The sequence below is a fragment of the Papio anubis genome, chromosome 5 (genome assembly GCF_008728515.1).
Source record: "Papio anubis isolate 15944 chromosome 5, Panubis1.0, whole genome shotgun sequence".
Taxonomy (NCBI): Eukaryota; Metazoa; Chordata; class Mammalia; order Primates; family Cercopithecidae; genus Papio; species Papio anubis.
This window is the reverse complement of record NC_044980.1, coordinates 90,467,965-90,489,852: the sequence shown is the minus strand read 5'-3', so window position 1 is coordinate 90,489,852 and position 21,888 is coordinate 90,467,965. Positions and strand designations below refer to the sequence as shown.

At 40.4% G+C, this 21,888-nt stretch overlaps 1 pseudogene across 1 annotated transcript; it reads right to left on the bottom strand.

Annotated features, from left to right (window-relative positions):
* Positions 1 to 8,488: 8,488 nt before the first annotated feature.
* On the bottom strand, positions 8,489 to 11,572 carry LOC101017251 (annotated as a pseudogene). The gene has a single exon (XR_161022.5). The product of XR_161022.5 is annotated as an elongation factor 2 pseudogene (transcript).
* Between the last annotated feature and the right edge of the window lie 10,316 nt (positions 11,573 to 21,888).

Genomic DNA, 21,888 nt, shown 5'->3' with positions numbered 1-21,888 from the left:
GCAATTTGACAGTCTGAGCTTCATATTTTTATCCCACTATTATATTCAGTGATTCATTGCACTTTAGCAGTTGGAATGTTCCCTACTAAAGCTGGCCCCAATTCAAAATTTAGTTAAGTTGCTCAGGGCACAGATGTAAATGACCTACCGGGCCATTAAGTCCAAACTTCACAAGATTGTTCTCAGAATAATGAACACTGTGAAACTTTAAGAATAGATTTCCTTTGGTAAAATCTGGATACAATCCAAGAAGAGTATTCATTGCTTAATTAATATGTAATAATATAACAAATTTAATTTGATGTAAATAATTATTAAATATTAATGAATAAGGTAATGTATACAGTTAAATCCATTTTATGATAAAACCTGCCTAAACAGTATTTCAAATCAATAAGGCATGCCTTCCTTATGCTAGCAAAATAGCATAGAAAATGTAGATTGAAGCTATTATCCATCTTAACTTTTCTACTTTGAAGCTTGTGTCCACAGCAGAAAAAATCAATTTGAGAATATAATAGATAAACCCAGGTGCACATATTACAGCAAACATTACTGGTTCTTTTTTTTTTTTTTTTTTTTTTTTTTGACTCCTATTGAAAGTTGCTTATTACAAATTATTCTGTCTGGAATTCTTTTAAGCTTTTTGCTAATAAAAACACAAACTAACAGAACAAATTATTCAGAGATAATTGCAATGCATTATTTAAAGGCCTTAAAACACCTGTCTTCTTTATTTTAAGGTGTCTTACTAAAATATTGGTGTAAATATTCTTACTCCTAAATGGATGTGTTGTGGGGGGTCTGACTATAGTCAGAGAGGGACCTTGTGAAAACTAAAGGAGCCCTGTGAAACCCCAAGTTCATTCACACAAGACTCTGACCATAATAGATGATGGTGATGGCCTTCACTGGGTCTTTTTACTCCCAAATGTGTCTAATTAAAACTTTAATGGTACCATTGATAAAGGTGAGGGGTAGGAATCTCCAGAGCATCTCAGCCCTCAGTTGACACAGTTGGGTCAGACCAAGAGATTCCAGACTTGGAGCAAGACATGTCTACTGGATGGGCACAGGCCCTTGGGGAACCCAACAGCAGGGCACAAGAAGCAGTGGAGGAGAGGCAAGCCCGTCAGGGGGCTGAAGTGAGAAATCTAGGAGTGGACTAAACACATTCTTTCCATCATTCATTCATCTATCTATTGCAAATATCTATTGCAAATCCACAACATGGTAGGCACTATGTTAGGTATAGTAGTGAGTAAAGCAAACACAGTCCCTGTCCTCAAGGAATTTGCAGTCCAGGAAAAAAGAACACACATTAATTAAGTAATCTTACCAAGGTTTGTATAAATGTGAAATGAGAGAGGATCTCTAAGGGAAAAGGATCTAATTACGTGACAAAACCCCTGGCCTAGACAAGGGGCAGGAAGTAGAATAAGTAAAGCCTGATCAGTTAGACCTGGAGGTTCCTAAAGAGATAACTAAGCACACAGTGGTAGAAAAGAAGATGCCAGCAGGAACTGCCCTCCAGCCAGAAGGAATAGCATGTGCAAAGGTCCTGTGGCAGTGGGGAGCATGATGTATTCACAAATTGACTATGTGGCTGGACTACAGGAAGCACAGTTGGCCGGGAGAGAGAATTGGGCATCAGGAGATATGAAGAATGCTGTCTTCCCCAGAAAATGGAAAAGGAGTCGAAATCTAGGAGCTGCTACCACCGTTGGGATATGGGAGGGTGTTTTCCGGGAAGCCACAGTTAAATTTCAGTTCCTGTATACTAATTGGCAAATTGATCACAACTTAGACATTCTTTTCTATGGAAACAAATGATAAACAAAGTATGACCAAGTTCTGGTGCTTTATGTCCATTTTAAGCTATAGCTTGCTATAGCCATGTAGTAGAGAGCCAGCATAGCATAGTCTTCGAAATCAGAGAAAGCGGGTCCAAACCTTGCATCTGCCACTTCCCTCCTGTGTGACCTTGATTAGTTCACCTAATTTGTCTGGGGTTCTGTTTTCATCAATTTCACATGGAGCAATGTTATGATTTACCTCACATAATTAAATCATCTTATTTATGTAAAATGCTTATAAGAGTGCTGGGTACATAGTAAGCATGCAATAAACATTAGTCATCGTTGTACTAGGCCAAAGCACTTACCCACCCCCATTGCTAGGAGAGTGAGCTGCAAAAAGCTCATGGCTACACCTCTCCAAAAATAATGTCTTAAGGGATGGGAGAAAGCTCACCCAAGAAATGCTGCCTCCTGAACCAGTTTGAACTGATACGGAATACAGAAGCCTGCCTCACTCCAAGGGGTAAAAATTCTGTGGTCCTACTCACACCCGAGAACTACCTGGAGGACGAAGCTGAGACCCCATTTTTACTTGACTTCTTCTCCTGTCCTAGGCTGCTTCCCTCACAGTTCCCTCCCAAAGCACTCTCAATAAATCACTGATACAAGAATCCTTTCCTTTGCTTCTTGAGAACCTGAACCAAGACAGTTGTCATAATTCATGTGTTAATCTACTCTTTCTCTGAAGCTTCACATTCTTTCTTGACAGACTAAAAGCTTGGCTCAGTTGACTTAAAAAAAAATAGGTCTTGGCTAACTGAAGTTTCCACACTCAGTGCTCAATTAGCACCTTTTACAGATTTCTATTGGTTGTGTATTTATTGGTTTGCCTGTCTGACGAGAAGCCCTACCAGAGGATGAACTTCACAAGAGTAAGTGCTGTATGTTAGTTTTTACCCCACCAGATACAGCACACGGTCTCATATAATAACCCAGCGATTCAATTTAATTCACTTAAGTGTAGAGTTGTGCAATAAACAGATTATGACATTACAACCAGAAGCAAATCTCCTATGGAACAGAGAATCTGAGTGCGCTTTAACTTTAAAAATTAACCCACCCTGACCCAAATGACACTTTACCTATTCCAAGCTGCTGGCCCATCTGTTCACTTACACACAGTTTATGAATGCTACCTTCCAGTTGCAGCTGCCTCATTCCTATACAACTTTATAACAGATGTTAAAATCTGATTCTGTAGCATGTTAGGAAATAAATCAGGCAAGAAACTGACAATCAAAATCCTTTTGGGGTTTGAGGAAAATGACTCAGCATACAAAACTCTCCATAGAAGTTCACTACATCCTTAAAATTTAGCTTAAAACACTACTACCTACAATGCACTCATATTCATCACATTAATAGATTTGACACTGAGGCCCAACAAAAGCAAAAATATTCAGAAGGTAGTTTGGAAACAAACAACTGACAATACATTATTTCACAATGTGGGTCCAATGAAGATGTATGGGAAATTTTAAATAAAGAGATATGTGCAAATGAAGTAATTGCTTAATGGAGTCCTATATCTGATGAAATGACTAGAGGAATAATCTGAACTTGAAGAAATTCACAAACCAGGCATTTAGCTCCGAGATGATTGGGAATGCACTGCATATCCATGGCCTTATTTACATACAGCATTCTCCCAGCTGCAAATACAAGATGTGAATCTATAATATGTACCCATCTACTGTATCCACATGTACAATATCTGGTGTAATGAAATGGAAACTTCCTTTACTGTCATAATCAACACATTTATATTCATGCTTCTTCTTTTTATTCATCCTAACTGCTAAGTCACCAGGAGGTACTAGGCAAGACTTTTCACATCCTAAGTCTTGTTTTTCCCTGTAAAATGGAGATAAAGCCCATTTAGTTATCAAGTCTAAATATCCTGCTGATCAGCAATAAAAGAGAAAAATATGCCAAATTGAGCATTTTTCTTTTTTAATTTCAAAAGTCAGATAAAAAATGAGCAGCACTTTTGATGTCAGAAATAGGTTAGCAAGAATGCATGTTGAAAGTTGATTTGACCAAATAATTTAAATTGGAATGTCTAATTCACAAAATATGAATTTAAAGAAATAAACATAGTCACATTTTTCTTTCTGAGAAACAGAAAACAGCATATGCTACAACTTTGTTTTCAACAAATAAGGGAATAGTGTCTCATATGTGTATGTGATATCACTGTTTACACATATACACATATTAAGGGTAACATAGAATATATAGGAATTTGTTTTAGAGAGGAGTTTACAGGACAAATTTCAGTGGATAATTTTAAGCACAATGTGAACAGTGCTCTATTTTTCTTCCTGCTAAAAAAGTCATAACGAAACAGTGAAAATCACTTTTTCTCCCTAATTAAAGGCCACATGCTGCCTCTGTAGTAATCACAGATCTCATTAGTTCCCAGTGAGAGTTATGGTATCAATCACATTAAGTAGAGACTTTATATCAGTAATCCCATGTGTTTCATGTGTTTGCATCTTTTGGTTGTTGCAAATAAATTCATTGATTAAAATCTGATTTGTAGAAATTTGTGTTAGCATTTGAAATGTGAAATCTTTTTTTTTTTTTTTCCTGAGAGATGTGGGATGGGGACAGGACAAAATGTGTATTAGGCAATCATGAGCTCCAGTAAAATAAAAATACATGTCTTATTTTTGACATGTGATTTAATACCTTTTCTATAGACAATTCACCATAAGAAACTCAGTGTGATGTTAACGCATTTACAAATAACTGATGCTGTATCTGTACTAGCCTTTCTCCATTAATAATCGCCCCATCCCATAAAAGAGAAGATAATCAAAGATTTAAAAAAATATATATTGGTCTCCTGTTCTGTACCTGGCAGTTAAGTTGTTAATGTTATGTCATACTTATGCTATCAGAGTTAATTAGACAGTGGAAGCCATCGTCCACAGCAGTTATATTTTAAATAATTTGCCAACATGTTAATCCACTGTCTTTTTCCTTCTTAGAGATGAGTTCTCTTTATGTTGGCCAGGCTGGAGTACAGTGGCTATTCACAGGTGAGATCGTGGTGCGTGACAGCCTGCAACCCCTGCATTCAAGTGATCCTCCTGCCTCAGCTTCCCATCTCAAACTCTCATTGGGTTCTAATGAGATCTGGGACTCTAGGGCACTCATCCACACCCGGCTTGTCCACTGTCTTAAGCAAATATACTCCAATACACACATTTTAACCTAAAGATTCTCAGAAGCACATTCTGAACATATTTTAAATGCCTTTTAGAGTAAATGGAATGATAAATTCATGTATCAGACTTTTACATTAAACTGTAAGTCCCTAGAAAGTAGGAATTGCGTCATATTCAATTTAGCATTTTTAAACGTATTTATCACTATGGTTTTCTTTCCTTTCCATTGAATGAATAAATGCTATATATGGTAATAGCTAAATATTTATTGAAGTAAAGAATATTTTATTGTATGTGGCAAACAGACCCTAGAGTGACCTCCAATGATTCCCATCTCTTGTTCATACCTTCGTGTCCAATCCCTTCCCACTGAGTGCAAATAGGACCTGTAACCTGTGACCTGCAACTTGCTTTTTTTGTTGTTTTCTTTTTTTTTTTTTTTTTTTTTTTTTGGAGACGAAGCCTCAGTCTCACTCTGTGGCCCAAGCTGGAGTGCAGTGTCATGATCTCAGCTCACTGGCACCTCTCAGGCTCAAGTTATTCTCCTTCTTCAGCCTCCAGAGTAGCTGGGATTACAGGTATATGCCACCATGCCCAACTAATTTTTGTATTTTTAGTAGAGACAGGGTTTCACCATATTGGTCAGACTGGTCTCGAACTCCTGACCTCAAGTGATCTGCCTGCCTCAGCCTCCCAAACTCCTGGAATTATAGGCATCAGCCACCGTGCCCAGCCTGCTCCTAATCAATAGAATATGGCAAAGGTCACTCCCAAGAGTAGTTCCTATTTTATAAGACTCTGTCTTAACATTCTGAAGGGAGAGACTCTCCTTGCTGATTTGATGAGGTAAACAGCTGTATTGGAGAAATCCATACAACAAGGAACTATGGGAAGCCTATAGGACCTGAGTGGACTCCAGCTGTCAGCCAGCAAAATGCTAGTCTGCTTCATGTGTGGCCACCAAACATATATTTTAGGAATGTAAAAAACAGATTAAGACTTAACAAAATATCTTGCTGTACAGTAAAATTATTCTTGACATTTCTTTAAAAATAAAATAATGAATGACAGACTTTTTAGAGTTTAGGGTCCAAAGGTTGCAAACACGTGCTCCCAAAGACCAGACAAGAAATATAAACAAGCAAAGCAGGCCAGGTATAGAAAAGCATAGTAGAGCAAGTGCTGCATAAATGGCGATTGTCATTCATTCTCAGTTTAGGAATGTGATAGAAGCTGCAAGACTGCGGCAAGGTAGAGAGCATGTCTTACCTAAACACTGCAGCTACTTCCTGCCTTCAAATGATCATTGCTCCCACTATCACTAGATAGCATTCATTTTTGAAAAAATAAAAAAACATTATTATGGGGAAAAATCACCTGCTGTCTAACATTGAAAACCTAATTATTATAAGGTGTTCAGTCCTGACGTGGTCATGAAGTGCTAGTCACATAAAACATACACTCTTATTTGACTCAAGCCCTCAGGTTAGAGCTGAGGAAATAAAGATTCAATAAGGGTAAGTTACCTGTAGAAGGCCCTACAATTAGGAAATAGAAGACTTGGTAATTATAAATCCAGCTCATGCACCTGGAAACTATAATAAGTCATTAGAAATTAAGAATTCACAGGCAATCCTTTTTGAGTATAAATTATTAATCTGTGGCAACTAAAACAAGGTACAGAGAGTTCGTCCGTGGAAATGGCATGCTTGTGAGTTTAAAGAAACCTTATTTGTTTATTTGGACATTCAAAAGAAAAAAGCAAAATAAATGCAAAATTCATTCAGTGTAAGCATAACAGATAACTATTTACCAGTCACGTGCAATGCTAACAGTGTTTTAAATATTCATACGCTTCGGAGTCAGGCTGTCAGCTGTCTCCTTTGTCTGAGTCACACTGCCTTCCACTAACAGAGAGTGAATGTCAAACCACAGCTGGGCTTCTTGGGATACAGGCAGTTCAGGGATTCATGATAAAGGTGTTTCTCCTCAAGGTTCTCAGTAGTAATGGGATAAAAGAAACCCAGCATCCCATCTTCTTGTGCAGAGTCACCCAACCTTTCACTCAGCTGTCGTTTTGGTCTCTCACTCAGCTGTTGCTGTGGTTTATAACTTAGTGGCATATAACTCAGATTTCAGGTCTGATCATTCCAGTAATAACTGCCCAGATGTGAAAGTGTGGATAATCAATAGTATTATTGTATCCTGGGTGGTCAACAGGGAACAGGTACACACAGTCGTATGATTTACAACTCAGGCAAACTGACTGGTGGATACACTCAGAGTGCCTAATAGCATAGATTTTTAAAAGGGAAGAAATATCAGTAGCAGTTTTTTTCTTCTTAGGAAAATTCAATGGATTTTTAGATTTGCATTAATTATATCACTGTGCTTATTCAATATACTATTAAGAAGACTCAATATTTAGCTGAGTCATTATTTACAACAATTGAAAAATAGCAAAATGGCCTAACTTACTAACTGAAAAAGTTGTGAATTTGGCTTTGGGGAACATTATGGAATTTTTCACTCATCATGTGTACTAAATCCCTGTTGTAGAAATGAGTCACTAAGTAGCTCTAGAGGGAAAGGGAAGGCATTGGGAAAGTAGCCAAATGTATCTTAATTTGATAGATTGAACCCCTGCCTTTCATTTGTAAAGATTGTCTACGGCCTCGTCCTTTGAAGAAACCCTCCATTTCATCCACGTTGCTGGTTCCTAACAGAGAATCCTCCCTGCCCTTCCCCCTCACCAAAAGAAAACAATTTGGAAAAATTTTATTTTCCTTTTCATATTATAAAGTTTATTAAAGTAGTGTGTACACAGGCCCAAAACAAACAAACGAAAAACAACTTAGTACAGAAAGGTTTATCTTGAAAAGCAATTAATAACTATTTGTAATGTTTTTTCTGTCCCCTATTTGTTCTGGCAAAAGAGAAACCCTTAAATTCTGCTCATTGTTCCTGTTTCAGTTATAATGCTGATAATCCTTAAATTTTAAAAGAAAATCTTGTGCATTATTTCGAGATTTATTAACTGTCATATATCATTTATTGACTTTTTGCTATGATAAATGAGGATAAAACTGACTCTCTAGAAGCACTACTCTGGTTCATAATTGAGTAGGAGTGGTCAATCCTCATTTTATTTTTCAAAACAAAGAAAAAAATGTTAAACTAGTAGCATGCTTTTCTATCCAGGATGTCTTTTAAATCATTTCCAAGGACACTGCTACTTTAGGCATCAGTGAACTAGAATTCTATAGAGGTATTGGAATGTTGAAACCAAAGAATATGATTGAAGATATGGGCTGGTGGGTCAATTACAACTATAATCTTCTGCTCCCACCTGTTTCACCTACCTTGAATCCCAAGCAATCCTCTCCAGGAAATCTTTTAATTATTCTCGTATGTATCACTTTCTTTTTTTTTTTTTTCTTTTTTTTTTTTTTAACCATCATATCAAATTTATTATTCCAATGGCACTAGTACAGCTGGAGGTGCTCATGGTGACACCGCACAGGACTTCCTGCCTGCTAGAAATCATCTACCCGCTTGTTCCTTTCCCCTTTCCGGGGCAAAAGCCACTACGGGCCATTTACCCAAATAAACCACTTAATGTGTTTGTTAAAATTTGTTTGGACATCTGAGTTTCCCTCTGAAGAAATGGAAAAAGTGTTGGGTGTCCCATCCCACCTCCCCCTCCCCGACCAGCCCAGTAAAAGTCCCTGCTAAGAGGGCGTGTCTGCTGCCACTAGACTCTGGAAACAAATATCGAAAGAAACGGCATCAAGTGTTAAGGTTGAGTGATGGCACGCAGCGGGCCCCGGAAACCTCTCAGGGGAGCGTCGCTGTGTCGGGACAGTCTCCAGGACGTGGTGCTGTGGGTGCTGCGAATCCCCAGGGCAGCAGGTGCTGCAGGAAGGGCGGCCTACAATTTGTCCAGGAAGTTGTCCAGGGCCGGGATGCCTTCCTTCAGGCCCTTGCGTTTGCGGGTCTCAGCCACCACCTGGCTGGGGCGGCTGCTGTTGTCAAAGGGGTCTCCGGGCAGGATCTGCCAGTGGTGGAACACACACTAGGGGAAGGCCTGGCCGCCCGTGTTGGACCTCAGGTCAGCGGTGAAGCCAAAGGACTCGTTGACAGGCAAGTAGGCCTTGACGACAAACATGGGGGTGCCGGCCACTTGGGACTCCTCGAACACGTGGCCCCGCTTCCTGTTCAAAACTCTGTAGATGCCACCGACCACTTGCTCTGGACACTGGATCTCCACAAGGTAGATGGGCTCCATGAGGCGCTGCTGGGCGGTCAGCACGCTGGCGTAGAGGCAGCGCCAGGCTGTGGGGATGATCTGGTCTCCCCCTCGGCTGATGGCGTCAGCATGCAGGGTCACTTCGTGGACGTCAAGCGCACACCCCGCATGTTCTCCTCACACAGCGCACCCTCCTTGGTGGCCCACTGGAAGCCGGCCACCACACTGTCCTTGATCTCGTTGAGGTACTGCAGGCCCTTGGTGATGTCGGTGAGGATGTTGGGGCTGGTGCCGTCGGGCCCAAAGCACCAGATCTTGCGGGCTTCGGCCACGTCCCACTCGTACTTCTCGGCCAGGTAGCGCGCCTGCTGCTTGAGCTCCTGGTGGGCAGACACCTCGCCTTAATCGATGTCCTCGGCCAGGCCATCGGGGAAGGGCCGCACCTTCATGTACAGTCGGTTGTGCTTGTTGGGGGACTTGGAGAGGCAGAGCACGTTTGACTCTTCACTGACTGTCTCGCAGTACGAGACGACTGGGTCAGATTTCTTGATGGGGATGCAGGCGTGGTCCTCCTCCAGGTCCTTCAGGCAGATCTCCAGGTGCAGCTCACCGGCGCCCACGATGATGTGCTCTCCTGACTCCTCAATGATGCACTGCACCATGGGGTCGGACTTGGCCAGCCGCTTCAGCCCCTCCACCAGCTTGGGTAGGTCAGCCGGGTTCTTGGCCTCCACGGCCACTCTGACGACAGGGCTGAGGCTGAACTTCATCACCTGCATGTTGTGTGCGTGCTCGAAGGTGGTGATGGTGCCCATCTTCACCAGGAACTGGTCCACTCCCACCAGGCCCACAATGTTCCCACAAGGCACGTCCTCGATGGGCTCCACATAGCGGCCCATCATCAAGATTGTTCTCTGGATTGGCTTCAGGTAGAGGTCCTCCTTCGTCCTGGGGGTGTAGACCTTCCTGAAGGTCTTCCATAATCCTGACCTTCAGGCCGGTGGAGACCAGCCCCGAGAAGACTCGTCCAAAGGCGTAGAACCGACCTTTGTCGGAGGTTGGCACCATTTTGGAAATATACGTATAAAGGGGCGTTTGGGGGTCACAGCTTTTAATGCCCATGGCAGCGCCCTCGTGCGTCTGGGGCCCCTCATTACCAGGAACTTCGCAGCAGTACTTCTGGGCCGTCACAGGGGAGGGCAGATGGATGGTGATCATCTGCAACAAGGCGTCTCCGGTGGGCAGCCAGTGGCGCATCACAGCCTTCAGCAGGGGTTTGCCTTCTTTGTCCTTGTCCTCACTGTCCAGTTTGATGTCCAGTTTCTCTATCAGTTTTGCTGTCTCCTCTTTCTTGAAATTCATGATGGCATCAAACACCTTGAAGATAGGGTCCAAGATCAACTGGCAGAAGGTGCGTGGCAGCTTCTTCCCATCGGGGCTGGTGGCTGACTTGCTGAACTTGCCATTGGCTGGGTCAAAGTACCTGTCACCCCACAGCTTCTTCATCATGTCCTCCACTTTCTTGGCCCTCTTGGCAGGCCCCAACTGGCCCTCCCCTTTGGCAGCAAACTTGGCCATTACATCTCATGAAACTGCTTCAGGGTGAAGGCCCACCCATGGAGGCCAGACCCGAAGCCCATGGTACCGAGGACAGGATCGATCATGATGTTGCCCATGGAGCCGCTCTCGCCCTCGCCGTAGGTGGAGATGATGACGTTCACGTTCTCCACAATGCGCTGGAAGGTCTGGTAGAGCTCCTCGGGCTCCAGCTGCAGCTCCAGCAGGGCACGGTCCATCTTGTTCATCATCAGCACAGGCTTGATGCGCTCCGCAATGGCCTGCCGCAGCACCGTCTCCGTCTGCACACACACGCCTGACACGCAGTCCACCACAACCAACGCACCATCAGTGACTCGGAAGGCAGCGGTCACCTCCGAGGAGAAGTCGACGTGCCCGGGGCAGTCGATGAGGTTAATGAGGAAGCCGGCGCCGTCCTTGCTCTGCTTGATGAAGTTCAAGTCATTCTCCTAGAGCTCGTAGAAGAGAGAGATGGCAGTTGACTTGATGGTGATGCAACGCTCCTGCTCATCCTTCCCGGTGTCAGTGAAGCGTGTCTCCCCGGCCCGGGCCGAGGCGATGATGCCCGCCTTGCACACCAGGGAGTCTGTCAGTGTGGACTTGCCGTGGTCCACGTGGGCGATGACAGACATGTTGCGGATATTGGCCTTCTTGTCCACGATGGCGTGGATCTGTTATACCGTGAAGTTCACCATGGTGGCAGATGGCGGTGGATTCTCCCAGGTAGAACCGAATGAAGCGAGTCGCGCCGAGGATGGTGACGACGACGACGGCAGAAGAGCGTATGTATCACTTTCAATGATGCATTTTACTCATAGACTTTCACGATATCTATGGTTTCTTGACTTCTTACTTTCTCATTTGAGTTTCAGCTTTACTCTTGTCTCCTAAATAAAGCTAAACACTTCTAATGATTTTCCCTAAGGGTTACCTTGCCTCTGCCTCATTATAGAAACATTTAGTTACCAAGAACCAAGTTACTGTCTTTCTACTATAACCTCATGTCATTTCTATCCACACATTTAGAATTGATGTGGTGGAAAGCACTATCCACCAGGAACCCACAAGCTGACTTCCACTTCTTGATTTGAATGTGTGGCTTGGGACACATCTAGAAAAAGAAGGGGATGAAGTAAATGAACCCTCAGCTCTGACCATCTGCCTACTTGGTGCAGGCACAGTGGTTAGTTCATGGCTTTCAGGGCCGACACTTTGTCAATATGCACCACTATGGCCCCACTAGTTGTTAAGGGCAACTTCTGTTCTGATTGGTCAGTACCCAGTCAGAATAATCTACTCTCCCAACCAATATTTATTGAGTTCCTACCAGGAGCAAGGTATCTCCTAGACCCTGAATATTTATTGGATTAAAATATGTATTCTAAGTCAAAGTGTCTCAGCTAGTAATGTGATGTGTGACTTTGGCCCAACCACTTAACATGCCTGGGTTTCAGTTTCCTCATTTGCAAAACAGGAAATGTTCAAAGTCCGTTTTTCTCAAGTGATTTATGAGTCAGTAATGATTACACTGAAATTGGTAGAATTTGCTTTTTAAAGTTACAAGTAAAGGAAATAGGTCATATTTTTACAAAAGCAGTATGTTAGTTTTTCATTATAAAGAGAAGTAAAGCCAATTTTCAGGGGAAAATCAATGTAGCCATCTTCTCCCTGAATAAATGTCTAATTATCTACATCATCTCATTTTCCAGTTTCTAGCCACATTTTTATATTCAGTGGTTATTGGAATTTTCACCTTGAGAAGATATCGTGATTTGACAGAGCAAAATATAAAATATGATCTTGGAGATAAATAAATCCGTTGAACTCTGCCAACCACAATCCCACTCTGTTCAAAGCTGCAGTCAGGTTCTAACTCCTCAGCAAAGAGATGAGTATGTGCTCTGTGCCAGGCTGTGTGAACCATGTGGCACAACAAAATGTGTAAGAAATTATCTCCACCTTCAAATAGTTTAAAATGCAGCAATGTGACAAGCACAAAATGTAACATGACTGTAAACAGACATGGCCTGGTGAGTCCCTAACATCTCATTACATTGCAAGAGCAAGCACTGTGCAGTTTCACAGAAAAGGGCTGTCAAAGGAGATGGGATGTAAACCTCCTTGATTAAAAAAAATCAAAAGCTAACACACACAAACACAACATATACGCATAACACGTATGCAGATATGTTTATGTGTGTGCGTATATATAGTGAGAGTGAAAAATGAGAACCCATTCTCATCATTAGATTTAAAGAGATAATACATACATGAAGTACTTAGAACAATGCTTAGCATACAGTAAGGGCTCTAAAAGGGTGAGCTGTTAGGTTATAGAAACACTGACATTTGAGAAAGACCAGAATACCCATGAGAGTCACAAATGATCACTGAACATCCTTCACACCCCCAAGCCCCAACTTTCTGACCCCTCTCTCCTGACACGTTTGCCATCAGAACCCAACTGGATGGACTGGTTCCTCTGGAACTTGTGGTGGGCATGCCACCCACGTAGGCCAATCAAAGGGCTTCACCTGCTTGGCTATTTTGGTTGATCTGCCAAGAGGCATGTAACATTGGCTGCACCAGGTTTCTTATCTGGATTTTTCTCAATCCTGTCACTGCCCTATTTCTGCCAACCACACACAAATACCAATTTATTTCATGGAAAGAAAAAAAAGATTAACTAAGGGGAGAGATCTCATTACCTGACAGGAGATAATATCTTTGAAAATATTAAATAAGCACAAGAGAATAGAATAACTAGGGATTTGTGGCCTTTAAGATATTTTAGCCTCTAGAGATACCTATAATTGTGCTTTTAGCATGAAATCTATGAAATACATTTTGAGATTTATGGATATTTATTTTTCCAATGAAAATTTTCTTGGAATTGTAATGGTGTAGTTTCTGCATTGTGTCTTTTAAAAGCTAGCTGCAGGTGGGATCTCTCTCCTTATGTGAAAAGCCAGCACTTGCTCAATTTAAATGTGTATATTCTTTGCAATCTTTCCCTAACAAGTTTCTTTATAGCACATGTCTTCTGAAAAAGTGCAGTATTACTTGTTAGAAAATAAAACTTTTATTCTTTTTAAAAAGCATTAATATATGAAGTTAATAATCTTAATTGTAAAGAAGAACTTTCTGAAAGGAAATGACACTTTTACAATCTTCAGTCTGATAGTAGGACAAAATAATGACTTAATGTATAAGAAAGACAGAGAGAGAAGTATTGGCATGTTCTACAGAACAAAGACCTCAGAAATACAAATCTCAAAGCCATTCAAGAAATAATTAAACAAGTTACACCTGAATATGCTGTACTATGAAAATGCTGAGTTAAATATCTGTAGTGTATCCCCACCCCACTGCAGGTAAAGGCTGCTACTTTCTTTTCTAAAGAAGTATCCTCTATAAGAAAGCTTTCAGCCAACAGTAATCGTTCTTTGTATAACTGCAGATGTTCAGCAATAGGCATTATTGAGTCAGCAGGGAAGCTGCTCACCAGATTTTAGAGGGAGATGAATATTATAATAAAAACCGGTCCGTCCTGCAGTCACAATTTCAATTCAGCCCTGACCCATAAGCAGGAAATCCATCTGCAGTGTCTCAGTTCCCCTCTGGCTTATCCTCGGCCTTGGATGCTTTTGCACACTCTCCACTGCTGCTTCCATTAACCAATTAGGTGCTGGCGCAGAAGCAATCTTAACCTTGACAGCCCCTTTATACTTGGTCTCTGTTTTTCATTGCTTTGTGACATAGCCGTACTGGCATTCTGTGTTATTAACAATGTATATTTTATTAGGCGATTCTTATTAGCAATTATCTGTCATTTGATAAGCCTATTTATTAGTTTTTGCAGCCACGTAACTAACCCAAGCAGGATTTTCAGAGGAAAAAATAAAGACAAAGGAAGACCAATGCACTAAAAGAATGAAAGATAGATGTGGGAGTACACTCTTGAATTGGGAATTTGCTGACTAGACTAAAAAAAAAAAAAAAGCATATTGAGATTGTGGGGGGACTTACGCTTATAGGATGGGACCTTGTTGTTGTAGGGTACTGCTATAGGGATTACTGATGAGATTGATTCAGAAATGAGAATATCAAAAGTGAGCTGGAGAAACAAATCGTGATCAATAGCTAGCTACCAGGAAAATAACAGAACATCTAAATCCCAAGACTTTACAGGTACTTTTCAGCCCTCATCAGTTAAAACTCTGTGCCCTAATCTCCAGGGAAAAGCAAGGATAATGATGTTTATAATGTTCTAAGTCCTCATCAAAACACACTCAGATGGCTTTGTACTGAATGCCTTTCAACCTGTGAAAATCCAGGGAACTGGCCTGAGGCTTTATCGCTAAATCTGAGAAGGTGCTACTTTTCCATATTTCCCTCCCAGCATTTCTGAATTTGCAAAAGTCACCCACCCTCCACTTCTCCATCTGCACATCAGAGGAATCACAGCATCCACCAACCTAATTTATGGGAATATATGAGTTTCTAATGAGACAATATTTACATAGAACTTTGAGCTCCTAGAGGGACTCTGCTCTACAAATACTAACTATTCTCAGGGTAATATCGGCACAGTCAATTGGATAAAATGAGGGCATTTATAGTTAGATAACAAGAAAAACAGTCCTTCAGCAAAAGAGAAAATGGTTACTGGGGGATTACCCCTGAAAGTATTCATCTGTCCTCTTTCTCATGTTTCTGTTTAGTATGAATGGCGAGAATGGGGAGTGTGGAAAAACAGATGCGACTCAGAGGTGAGACACTAGACCCTGGGAACACATTTACATCTGGGTGTGTATTTGGGATTTGACCTCTCAACAAAGAAAAGGACACATGAGGCTTCTTGTTTAGATTTAAAATATAAACAAACAAACACGGAGGGAGAAACACTCAGTGGTGTGGCTCTTTCACTTTTGAATTAAATTTTCTTTTCTTAAGGAGCCATGCTATATGTTAAAGGCAGAAATGGAGAGTAGGGAAAGGAAGAAAATAAACAGGTAAACCATGTGCATAGCAAAGAAAAGCAAAAGTTAGTGGCTGATAGCAGTAAGTAACACCTACACTACACTTGACAGTTAATCAACATGCTGATTTCATTTATTCCACAAAACGATCTTGGAAGTGAGTGTTATTAGATCACCCTCTGTCTTAGCTCTGGCTGCAATAACAAAGTACCAAAGATTGGGTGGCTTAAACAACAGAAACGTATTTCCTCACAGTTGTAAAGGCTGAAAGTCCAAGATCAAGGTGTCAATAGGGTTAATATTTTTTTCTGAGGTTTTTCTGCTTGCTGTACAAATTTACACCTTTTTCCTCTGTCTTTACATGGTCTTCCCTCTGTGACTATGTGTGTCCTAATCTCCTCTTCATATAAGGAAACCAGTCATATTGGAGTAGGTCCCACCCTAACAACCCCATTTAATCTTAATTGTATTTTTAAAGCCCCTATCCCCCAAAACAGCAACACTGTGAGGTACTAGGGATAAGGTCTTCAACACAGGAATTTGGGATGGTGGAGAGGACATAGTCCATAACATCCCCATTTTACAGACAAAGAAAATGAAAGCAAATAAGGGAACGTGATTGTTTTAAAGGCCCACCAGACCCCTTAACTCAAGTATCTGGTGGCTTGGGCTCAAGTTCTAAGTTCTGACTCCTGAGTCTTCACTCTTGTGAGATGGAAGAGCTACAACGGTCTGGTGTACAAGAGGGGTCAAAGTCAGAAATGCCTTTGTATGTCTTCAGAAGACAAACTAGTTCAACTGAAGCCACTCATAAGAAAAAAAGACCATTTTAAGGAAAGAAATGTTAGTTACATATTACTATTTGCCATTCACAAATATCACCAAACAACTAAAAAGAGGTAAAAAGAAACTTCAAAAGTACCATAATTGATCAGAAATTACCTCCCCTCATGGAAATAGATATCTAATAATGTAGCTCCTTGATTACAACCTATCTCTAGTTTACGAAGTTTGTCATAGGCTTGTAAGAATATTGTGGGGATAGCATGGGGAGAAACAGATTAATTGGAGATATGTAGGGTAGACTTTTATTATTCTTACTTTGTCACACACACGTACAATTGAGAGTTACTTCTTACAATTCTGTTTCCAACTCCATGCCTATTTGAGAGTTTCATTATGTTTCCATGTCTTATTAAAGATTTTGACTCAGGAACTATATTTTTCCATCTGTTTTTTCGACCGTTCCCAACACTAGACTTATGAAAGTATCTATTGGGAGGGTCCAAACATCTGGATGGAGTTTATCAGCCAAATGTCTCACGAAAAAAGAACAGAAATGTCCAGAAAGAGTGAGCAGGCAAGGAGCCCAAGTCTCAGTTTTAACAGCAGTTAGTTGTATCTCATTTTTCCAAAATGTGTTCTTTACTCCTTTTGCCGAATGATTCCTCCTTCCTTTTTATTTCAAAATTTCTTCCTCTGCATGCATTTTACAATTAATCTACATCATTTTCTTCATTTTATTTTTTAAAATCCTAGAAAAAAGGAACACACCTATCATTTATGCCAGAAAGTCAAAGCAGGCATCATCAGACCAGTCTCAACTCTTAACTGAACCACTTACCAAGTCACCAAACCTTACTTTTCATCTGTAACTTTCAAATACTGTGATAATACCTATGGGGCCAGTTTTACGAATGTGCAATCTGTGCCATCAGACATGACCCCACTCTTAGAAGAGCTCTATGCTTGGTTTAATGTCTGCTGTTATGGTCTTGAAATTCTTAATCATATTTGAACAAGGAACCTTGCATTTTAATTTTCTACTAGATCTCACAAATGATGTAGCCAGTCCTGTATACCTGCTCTACCTACCCATCAAGCCTTAAAAAAACTGCTTTGTAAACAAACAAACCAAAAAAAATGCTCTAAAAGTATAGGCCAAGCCAAGTTCATTTTCACAATATGAGCATGGCATACTAAGGAAGAACGTCCAAATGAGACCAGCTGGGAAGAAAAAGCATGAGGCAGGAGTCAGACTTGGCATCTAGCCTTGGTCCTTTCACTGTTAGGGTGGCTTGGGAAAAGCATTTTATCTCTTCCTACCCCAGTTACTTCACCTGAGTAATTATAATGTTTGGTTCTCTTCCCCGATGCACATTAGTGCCATCTAGGGAGTTTTTTAAAGGCCAGTTCTTGGTCCTTCCCCTGAAAAATTATTATTTAATTGTTCTGCAGTAGAGCCTGAATGGAGCTTGAGTTTGGGCATTTTTTAAAGTTTCTAGGTGGGTAAAAATATGTAGCAATTAGAATTTGAGTGTAGATTGGTATGATCATTTTGGAAAATAAGTAGCTGTGCACACCGAACAACATGCACACACAACATGGTCCAATGATTCTATTCCTGAGTACATGCCCCACAAAATATTTACATATTTTCACCAAAATATTTATAAAGTAATATTGATGGCAGCCCTGTTTGCAGTAGTCGCAAACTGCAGTCAACACATGTCCATTAGCAGTAGAATAGGTAAATAAATGGTGGTATATTCATAAATGGGGTAGTGGACAACAATGAGAATGTTTTCCAGGAATGAACTATTCATACTTGCAGAATTTAACAAACATTGTGTTGGGCAGAAAAGGAAAAAGGCCTGATACAGAAGAACATAATACTCTATTATTCCATGTATATAAATTTCAAAACTAAGCAAAAATAATTTATAGTATTCAGTCAGGAGGAGGGTTACTTCTGTGGGGAAGATAATAATGAGGAAAAATATGGGGACTTCTGTGGCTAGAAATATTCTATTTCTCAATCTGATGGTAGTTACAGGGACATATTTAGCTTGAGAAAATTATTACATTGGTGCAAAAAAAATTGTGGTTTTTAATAATTGAAATGGTTTGGCTGTGTCCCCACCCAAATCTCATCCTGAATTGTAGCTCCCATAATTCCCATGTGTTGTGGAAGGGACCTGGTAAGTTAACTGAATCACGGAGGCGGGTCTTTCCTGTGCTATTCTCATGATAGTGAGTAAGTCTCATGACATCCGATGGTTTTATAAAGGGGAGCTCCCCTGTATATGCTCTCTCTTGCCTGCTGGCATGCAAGATGTGACTTTGCTCCTCCTTTGTCTTCTACCAATGGTTGTGAGGCCTCTCCAGCCATGTGGAACTGTGAGTCCATTAAACCTCTTTCCTTTATAAATTACCCAGTCTTGGGTATATCTTTATTAGCAGTGTGAGAACAGACTAATACAATAATTGAACTGTACACTCATGGTGTGTATCTATTGTATTTCAAAAACCAGTTAATACCAACATTTCTTACATAATTTTAATATGCAACCAGGGTTGAGAATCAGACTAGATATCTGTAATGTCCCTTATAAGATGGAACATCTGTTTTTGACTTTTCTCAGACCTTAGTCCCTGTTAAGGTTAAGTAAGGAACACTAATGCCCTTCATGGTCTTTGTGCTTCATCAATACCTCCTCTTTTTCTTCTCTTTTCACAAATTCACCTTCAACATGAAAGGGTTCCTTTATTTTCTTGTACTACATGTTGTTTAATTGGGTGGTCAAAAAGTCACTGATTCAATTATACACAAACTATTTGATCATGGAAACAAACATATCTTTTATATCCAAGTGTTTATTCTTTCATTCATCTTTTACATGTTTTTCAGATGTTTTTACAGATAATCAATGAAGAAAGGAAAGGAGATTTTAGGGCAATAACCAGGTGCCACTAGATGTACTGGCTTGTGCGAGCACACTGTCATGAGAGAGCAGAGCAAGGATGCTCCAGCACTTCAGGTGTGCTGGGGATTGCTTGTCTCTCTGCACCATAAGCAGTCAAATGCTCTACCACTGAACTCTACCCACAATCTCTGCACCCTGTGGCCATAGGTAACAGACAGTCTATTTACTCCCTGATAGAAAAGAGCATGTTGAAGAAATCTCTTCTCAAAACCAGCAAAAACACCTAACAGAAAGCAGAGCTGAGTGTATCAACAAAGACAATGCTCTATGGCTTTGAACACTCAGTCTAAATGTGCAAATCAGGAAATGGCTGCATCACAACCTGTCAGCCCTCCATGCCTTAGACAGTAGAGTCTAAGTGATGCCGGTGAATAAAGTCGTGAACACAAAGCCTCCAATAGTGCAGATGGCGCTCAAGACTGAAGTGTAATCAACTGAACTGTTTTTACTCCTTCAAGAGACCCAATTCTCCAGCCTCATTGAGATCCACAGACTGAGGAGCAGTTTGGAGCAATTCATGACCACAGTGAAAGTTTTATGTGTTTTCTGTAAGGCATTTTTGTTATATAGATTCATAGGCCTGGAAATAAGAAAGAAGGCTTGTGGGTGATTAAATTTTTACACTTTACTCTGTGTAGTAGCAGAGACTATATCTATACTTTAAGGAAAAGGAAATAATTGCCTCAAAGGCAGTTGTGTTTAGAGTCCAGCCCCTTCCAGGGGAAAGGAAAACCATTTTTCTATATCCAAGTTGCTAAGATTGAACTGAGAGTGTAAGGAGTGTGATAAGAATCTTTAGAAACACCACTCTTTAAATCATTCAGGCTGAAATCCCAAAACATAATATTTCTTGGAGAAGTTGTGCGAAAAGTTTGTAAACTTTGCATACCTTTCTAATAAAATAAGATTTCTTATCTCCTGAGTTTCAATTTTTATAATAAAAATGCACACAGATTAAAGGTAAGCTCTTTCTCTCTCTCTCCCTCTCTCTGTCTGAAAACATGTATATTAAAATGCAAATATAAGAAGTCTCAAAAAAATTACTCCAAAATGATTTTTTTTTAATTCTCAATGTGGCTCCATTTTTAAAATTAAAATTAGGACCTTGATAATTGACTAAACATTATATAAAAATTATTAATTTGCAGGGGAGATCAGTATTAGGGAACATCCATTCCACTGATTGAAATCATTTTTTATATTCAAATTTAATGAGTATCAGTGAACCATGTTGCTGTTTTTTGTGGTTATTTATTGAACACCTACTATTTATGAAAGACTGCCCTGGGACTATGAGAGTTAGAAAGAAATACAGACAAGGCTCTTGCCTTCAAAGCACTTACAAGCTCTAATGGGTAAGGTATCAAAGGAATAATATGATACATGTAATGAATGCTGTAACAGGTCAGATTCAGAGGGACTCTAAGCTTAGGTAGTTAGGGAAAGATTTCTTAACTGGACTTAAAGGGTGGGTGCTCAAATGGTACAGCATAACACAGAGAGAGGGAACAGCATGAACAAAGCCATAAAATAATGCACTCCAAAATGTAGTACATAAGCAATCTGCATCACAATCACCTTTAGAAAATGAAATCTTATCACCACCAACCCCACAGAAATACAAACTACCATCAGAGAATACTATAAACACCTCTACACAAATAAACTAGAAAATCTAGAAGAAATGGATAATTTCCTGGACACTTACCTCTCCCAAGACTAAACCAGGAAGAAGCTGAATCCCTGAATAGACCAATAGCAGACTCTGAAATTGAGGCAATAATTAATAGCCTATCAACCAAAAAAAGTTCAGGACCAGATGGATTCACAGCTGAATTCTACCAGAGGTATTACAAGGAGGAGTTGGTACCATTCAGCTACCAAACTATTCAATCAATAATAATAGAAAAAGAGGATTCCTCCTAACTCATTTGAGGCCAACATCAACCTGATACCAAAGCCTGGCAGGAACACAACAACAAAAGAAATTTTAGACCAAATATCCTGATGAACGTCAATGCAAAATCTCCAATAAAATACTAGCCAGGCAGTTCAGCAGCACATCAAAAGCTTATCCACCATGATCAAGTGGGCTTCATCCCTGGGATGCAGGCTACAGTTCAACGTGCATAAAATCAATAAACGTAATCCAGCATATAAACAGAACCAAAGACAAAAATCACATGATTATCTCAATAGATGCAGAAAAGGCCTTTGACAAAATTCAGCAGCCCTTCATGCTAAAATTCTCAATAAATTCGGTATTGATGGAACGTA